Source organism: Toxotes jaculatrix, chromosome 6, assembly GCF_017976425.1.
Source record: "Toxotes jaculatrix isolate fToxJac2 chromosome 6, fToxJac2.pri, whole genome shotgun sequence".
Lineage (NCBI taxonomy): Eukaryota > Metazoa > Chordata > Actinopteri > Toxotidae > Toxotes > Toxotes jaculatrix.
The window spans coordinates 7,528,005-7,535,957 of record NC_054399.1 but is presented as its reverse complement, the minus strand read 5'-3'; positions in this window follow the sequence as shown (position 1 = coordinate 7,535,957).

Below are 7,953 nucleotides of genomic sequence, written 5' to 3'. Positions count from 1 at the left end.
TTGGATGCTGCAGAGCTGGAGACCATGAAGTCACCAGCTCTGACATCAGCCTGCCAGACTGCTGTTCCTTTTTTTATTTCTTTTCCTCCAGTGTTCCTTTTTTTCTTTTAATAAACATATGTACTGACATAGCTGTAATTTGTTACAGCAGCAAAAGTATATATGAGTTGCAAAAAGGGGTAAAACCTATACCCCCTTCCCATTTATCATTTTGTGCTGTATCAAATTTTACATAAAGAACATACACAAAGAAAACATTCATCACTGTTCAAAGAAAATGTATCTCTGTATTTTTTCAGAAAAACAAAGATTAAGGATTTGTTTATGGGATTGAAATCATCACTGGATTAAAAAGGCATTGGAGCTCATGAAAAGTTTAGGTTTTGGAGACACTGACAATATGTATTGATTACTCACACGAATGTTTAGGATCTTTAATTTAACTATAAAGACATGTTTGATTGGTATGGACTGAAATAAACTTGGCTTTGTGAACGTATACTTACCCAATAGATACAGTAAATTAACTTTATCACATTATCAGTGGTGCTATTGGCAACAAAAAATAAAACATTATCACCTAAACTATGAAGAAACACTGTAAATTGTAACTATGCTAAAACAAGCAGGTCAATTAAATGTTTGAGAAAAAGGTTCTGTTTCCCCTGTGCATAGAGGAAATAAAAGAAAAATGTCAGGCCTAAAACCGAGTTTCAAAACATATAATTAGTGCATGAAAGAATAAAATGTGCCAAACCAATATGACACCATAACACAAACATTTAACCAGTATGACACCAGAACACAAACACTTCAATAGCGTCCCACAGAAAATCAGAAATGTTGCAACACTGAGTAAAGTCTATAGGTTGCTGTCCACAAATATACAGTCTAGCTCCAGTTCCAAAAGCTGGCATCCATGCTCCACATGCTATTATAATATTATACTGTATGCTCTTTTATGATTACAGTAACTCCCCGGTAACCTTTTTTAATTACAGTTCACAGACAGACACAAAGACAGACGGGCAAAGCCAGCTTACTTGTGTCCCTGTCTCGACTCAGCTCTGTTTATTTAAGCTAGGATCTCTGCCACCTGGTAATGTTTTCCCTCTACACTGAGGTAATTAGAGTACTCTGCCATGTTCTCTGCTGCTGGATGCTCTTGGTCACAGCCAATGGGAGACAGAGCGGAGGAGAGAGCCATGTTTTCAGTCTGTGTCTGAGTAAACCCCTAGCTCCCTCTAGTGCTTCCCCAAAGTTGGTTAAGATGGGTTAAAAAAAAAAAAAAAACATGAAAGAAGTCACCGCAAAATCATAGCCTTCTCATACATGCAGGCTTGCTCAAACTCATACCCTGAGATAATGCTGAGAATTCACTGAAAACTTTGCTTGGGGTAAGGTTTACTGACCTACAGTCAGGCTTTTACTCCTGCACAGCAAAGGGGTCATGGATCAGGGTCATCATCAGTCCACAGCTGACTAGAGGAGTCTGCCCCTGTCGTGACTTGCTCAGGGGGCACGTAAACAGTCATTGGGCCAAATTCCGGTCAAACTGGGCTGTGAAAGTTTACAGCTTGGAGGCTGAAATGAAAGGAAACAAACATTTATATAAATGAGTAAACTGGTGAAAAGTTTACCTCTTTTGTTTGTCACTTCACTCTGTGCTTTCTGTTCACACCAAAAAAAAAAAAAAAAACAGCTTCACCCTTCTGGCCCAGCGTCAGGCTCAGCACCCACTCAGTCTAAGATACATTTTCATTATTCAACTGGCTCATGCACTCTCTTCTAGCATAGCAAAACATCTGCTTTGTAATTTTGGTTGCGTAGTTGACATGCAGCCATTTGTCTCTCTGTAACCGAACTATGGATGACAGATAGAGCAGAGCTGTATTTTTTATTTTTTTGGTTATGTTTGGGATAAATGTTTTAAGAGCTGCCAGTCTTTTGGTTTGTTAGACTGTGGTTGCACAGAAAGTGTAGCTTAAATTGTTATGCTTTCTCTACTCTAGCTTTAAATAGCAGGGTAAATCCTTCATAAGTAGGGTCAATAAGTAGAAAAATATGTCACACAGAAAACTCCAGGATAAATATACTCTACATGCCGTATTTTTCTTAATGGTAGGCTCAAAAAATGTAGATTAAGAAAGGATTTTACAAGGTTCATATAAAAAAAATCAAAGGGACACTAAATGATACTTTTTTCTACATTTCTGAAATAGAAAATGGAAAATACATGAACATAAACACAGTCCCATGAGCCTCAAACATGAGATATTATGGCTACAGCACATAAAATTGCAATTTTACTCAGCAGTCTCTGGAAGCTCGTGATTTCAGGAGAGGAAAGGCCTGCACTCTCATTTTAACACCAATGAGCTGATTTATGTGTATGTGTATGTGTGTATGTGTATGTGTGTGTGTGTGTGTGTGTGAATGGGTGCGGGGGGGTTTGGACTTCGTGCCTCCTCGCGCGGCTGTCAGGGTGATGTACAGCTCTAATAGATAGTGCTTGATCATGCAGAGAGCTCCGTGAGGGCGTACCCTCGCATATGAGTCAGCGTCATGGGGAAAGCCCAAACCAGCAGATGGTGCTCTTGACTTATCCTTGAGGATCTCTCTCACTCTTCCACACACTGACATGCACACAGTCTTGTCTCCGGGAAACTCGGTTCCAGACAGTGTGAGAGGAAACCACTCATCCTGGTCAGATGATTGAGATTGCTGAAATGGTCCCACATGCGTCACTTAACAACTCCTGCTCCCGCTGCACAGTCTCCTCAGTACCACTGGGCTCAAGTCACCACTCTTGCTCCAGGCACTGACTGCTTGCTCAGCTAATGTGAATTTGGCAGACTGCAGTAAAATACAATACGAGTGGCAAGCCATAAAGCAATCAGCCTCTCTGGCTATCCATTTCAATCCCTCCTACTCTGCTGGTCACTTTGTTAGATGCAGGGAATTTGCGAAAACAATCTTCCAATTCAGCTGAACTGTCAAACTGTGCTGTTGATATTAAGTAGATGCGCCCAGACGGTTGCATAATTGTTCATGGATAAAATATGGTGTGTTTACACTGAACAATTAGCTTCCTGGGAATTAAGTAGGTCACTTCTTGTGGGTGTGTGGCATGAATGCAAATGAGTCTAATTCTACCTTCCCAAAGCCTAGGCCTCCCCCTCATGTGAGCAGCTTCTTTGCCAAGGTAATCCAGAGTATGGATCTGCAGGGAGAAGCTTTACATACAAATGGACGGGGAGAAGAGAGAAGAGCAGAGGCAAAGAGACATTGGGATGACTTCAGAGACTCAGGTAAACAGTTAATGCACATTGCAGATGGATGGGAAAATTATGCTTTTTCACACTGACAGAGAGCAAGATGGTTAAGAGGCTAGTGCTGCCACATTTCTAAATGAATGTGTATAGAGCTACTAGAGGTAGATTACTCAGAAGTGGGTATTAGGAAGCCAGGAACTGCTGGAGACAGTTAAGACACTGAGCAAAGGCCTGCTGGGCATCCAGGCAGGGATCCATCCCTTTGCCTCTCAGAGTTGACTCATTCTCTCTACGTGGGCAATTCATGTACACACACACATACACACACACACGTTTGTACATCTATCTCTGTGAGGACACTCACTGACAGAATGCATTCCCTAGCCCCTTACCCTAACCTTAACCATCAAGACTGAATGCCAAATGTTAACCCTTACCCTAACCTCAACCTAAACCACTGACCATATGTAAAAAGACCTAAACCCAATTCTAACCCTAAAACCAAGTCTTAACCTCCAAACAGCCATTTAAAGGTGTGTCAGAAAGTGAGGACCAGGAAACATGTCCTCACTTCAGTGGTTTGAAATTCAAACCCACACTTGTAAAATTATGTGAGGAGTTTCCATTTTACTGTACATTCACACACAAGTGCGTTCACACACGTTGTGCGTTTATGCACAAATCTTGCAAGTGTGATGTAGTTCTCCTGTCTCTAAGCCTCACACACACACAGACACACACACAGTACTGCCTTGGTCTGAATTTCTGCTGTCTGGTTTACCATATAGAAATGATTATGCCACAGAAATATGTAACATTTGAAAATATAACAAAAGAAAAAGTGCAAAAAAGCAACACAACCCACAGTGGCCACACTCTGGCTAGTTAAGGCTATAGAGCTGGAGTGCTTTAGCCTAAGTTAAAAGTAATTTTCCTAAAACTTTTTTTTTTAGTAATTTGTCTTGACATATATAAACCTGCAGCCAAATGTAACTTTAAAGGGAGGTAAAACAGAGTCCTGCTATGTTAGCATAGCTAGCGTAGCTCATAGACTGTATAAGACATGGACGTAGCACCCGTTGGTTTCGGGGAGTCGGTTTTGTGACCAGACCATGGGCATTTGAGCTGCGTCATCTTGGATTTTAGTGGGAGTGTACTTAGTGGGAGGCGGTTACTCTACGGGTCAGCCGGCCGAAAACCCGGCCACTTAGCTCGGAGCAACCGAGCTAGCCTAAGGCTAATCAGCTGGCTAACAAGCTAAGCGCCAACTACAGAGCTGTTCTGTCCATGCAATGTCGTACTTTTTAAACAGAAAAATGAGACGAAATAAAATTATAGCCTAGTATTCCCGCAATAAACGGACTATGAGAGCACGGAACACACCGCAGCAGCGTTCCTAACATTATCCGCTCCGGTCCTCTATCTGTATCAGCAGCGACCATAAATCGGCAATTAGGTCAAAAGCTAGCGGCAAAATATGCTAATACATGCTAATTAGCGCAAAAATCCAGGTAAAAGAGTGAGAAATTTACTTACCGAAAAAACTGCAACACATACTCGTGCTACGGTCGGTTAGTACAGTCTACACTACAACAAGCCATATTGTCACAAAAACCTATCCGAATATTGGCAAACAAACATGGACACTGCAGCCACTGTCAACCGCTGGAGGCCTCTGGATGTAGCCGCCTAGCCCAGCCGATGCTTTAGCAAAGAGCTAACTGCCTGTGCCTGTCTATGGACTGTCACTCAACGTAACCGCGCCCTAATTTATTAAGCCTAAATAACACTAAAACGGTTGTGGTACCAAAAAAGTTCCCCCCCACAGTGTTCACGGGGTGGAAACTATCAGGCTGTAAAGTTTGCTATTTTAACATGGGGGTCAATGGAGAATTGCTCACTTCTGGAGCCAGCCCCCAGCGGCAGCTGAGGAACTGCAGCTTTTTGAACGCGGAAGTGATCCTCACTGCTGAAACATACAACTCCCCCCTTGGCGTAGCTTAGACTGTCCAATCATAGAGCACAGTATCCAATTTTATCTGACAAGGCAATGTTAAGAAAATTGTTTAATAATTGTTTTATAATAAGTGTTATGCATTACAACTAAGCAGCCCACAAACTTCAAATCCTTTCATCTTCACTTCAAGGTTTTGAGGTGTGGCACTGGATCCCCTTTGCAAGATGAAACACTCATTACTTAAAGACCAAATTAATGATCCAAATATAAACAAAAGCGGTCGACCCACCAACAAAATTAAAAACACAGGAGCCTGTTATCTCTCCTGAATTGATTGGCAGGTCTTGTAGTATGTGGATTAACACTAAGCAACAACTAAGTCCTAGTTATTAACAGTTTGCATCAGTAATGTTTGGAAACACAGTAGTAATATTCTTATTTATGACTAACAAACCACTGACTTTTTATCATTAAGACACATTTTCAGTTTTAAATGTGAATTTGGCTTAGAAAATGTAAGAAATTGGACTGAAATCACACTAGAGCCAAGAACATGTTGTACCCAACAAGCACTCTCACACTTTGGGCCCTGTTTCACACACACACACACACACACACACACACACACACACACACACACACACACACACACACATACCCCAAAACAGTAAAACACAACACAACACACACACACACAAAGCAGGGAGGAGTGGGCTCTTTATTGGTACTTACGTCAGGGTGGAAAGAACATTTTCTTGCCCATATTCCTGTCTGAGGTTAACGGGCAACATCCGTCTCTTCCTCGCTCTCTCCCTCCCACATTCTCACTTTTCCAACTCCCTCGTCTTAATTTCTCGCTCTTACCTCGCCCACCTCTCTCTCTCCCTGTCTCTGTGTCTGCCTCCAACACACATTTATTTCTGTGTGGGAGAGCCTTGCTGCGAGCACTGGTCCACAGGGACCCTTTCACGCTGCTGATGTGCACAGTGGCTGCTGATTGTAACCTTATGTGCCCCTGTGAGTGAGTCATGCGAGGTAAAAAAGGAGTTTGTGTGTGTGTGTGTGTTATGTGTTAGAGACAGCTGGGTACAGCTATTAAAGAAACAGCCAGGCTACTGAATTTTCCTTTCATAATGTGGAGATCAGCTTAACCACTGACACTCACTCAAAGCATTATGGCATCCAGTCACACGGGGTGTACATTAGGCCGAGCATAGGAACAGACACCAGATCAGTACTCTGGGGTTTTACAGACTAATACACACACCACAGAGTCAGCTATTATCAGTATCACCCTTATCAATCAGCTGGTCACTGTAAGGACAAATATTCAGCATTCTTATTTATTATGGTAGATTAAAATGCACAACAATTCATTTTTCTTCTGCGTTTGATGGAATTTTGTCCATTAGAAATTTAACTCACAGAGGAATGGAGATATGATTACATCTGATGATATATCATGGACTTCCCTCCATGTAAACTCCCATGAAGGGCAACAAAACAACCAATGATTATTCACATTAACCCATACAATTTCTGTACTATATGTACTATTACCTTAAACCTGACAAACACCAGATTTTTTTGGTCACTTGTCGACAGTGGAAACACTGATTTAATCATCTCCTTGTGAAGATGATAAGAATTGTTAGCAAAAGCTTGCCTCTTTACTCAACCAAAAGATACAGAGCAACATTGGCATTAATTTGGAGTCATGTTTTTGTTCACTTGACAAAAGTTAGTACAGTATTAATTCTCTTTTACCTTTGCTTTTGCTTTCCACCAACTCCTGAGGGGAATATCCGGCTCTTTAGCTACTGAAAGCTGCGCTGTGTTCACCAGCTAGCCGCTAACTTCATCTGTTCTGTTTGTTGTTTGGTGCTGGTGGTTCTAGTAGGTTTATCAGAGCTTTTTCGCTAAAAGCAGCTTCCAGCGGTGGCCATAAACAACACAGATGAGAGATGTAAGAGTCAACCAAAACGGTAAAGGTAAAGGTGTGGGCCAGAAAACCAAAACAATTAGCTGAAAACTGCCATAAAATCCATAGAGTTGACTGGGAACTGCAAATTCAGGTAGTAAAGCTCTGTGATTTAAACCAGAGAAAACACATAAACTAACCAAACTGAACCAATTTCAGTAACACACTGATAGTGAGAGTTTAACATTAGCTAAAAGTTAACCACCATTAACTAGTAGTATTAACTAGTCATTATTGTGTTCTTTAAAAGTTACACAATCTCACTTTAAATGTTCTCATGCATCTGTTTTCCTCATGTAAAACCATGTTGTCTCTGTGTTTGAAAGATGCTGGCATTTACTTGACAGTTATTGGGCTAAATTTGAGTTTGTCCAACTCACGTCATCTGGAAGACATTCATCTCCCATAAATAATTTAATGAGATTTAAAAAATGAGTTGTCTACCTTTGTGGTGAATTGAATCTTTCATAAGCTGTCTTTATTTACTTATGTTTACTTTTTGTTGGGGTAAATTCTGACAGCTTATTTTGTCAGTGAAAATATAGTAAAAGCACACATAACTGAACACTGAACATATTCAATAATGTATAAAATGCACTATTGTTCACAAGAACTGTCCTGCAGTGCTAGTATCGTACCAGCAGGTGGCAAAACACAGTCCTGCTGATCTGAGTGAATCTGCTGTGCATGGCTTTAGGCAGCATGACCACAGGGAAATAGACTGACTTCACACTCCTCAG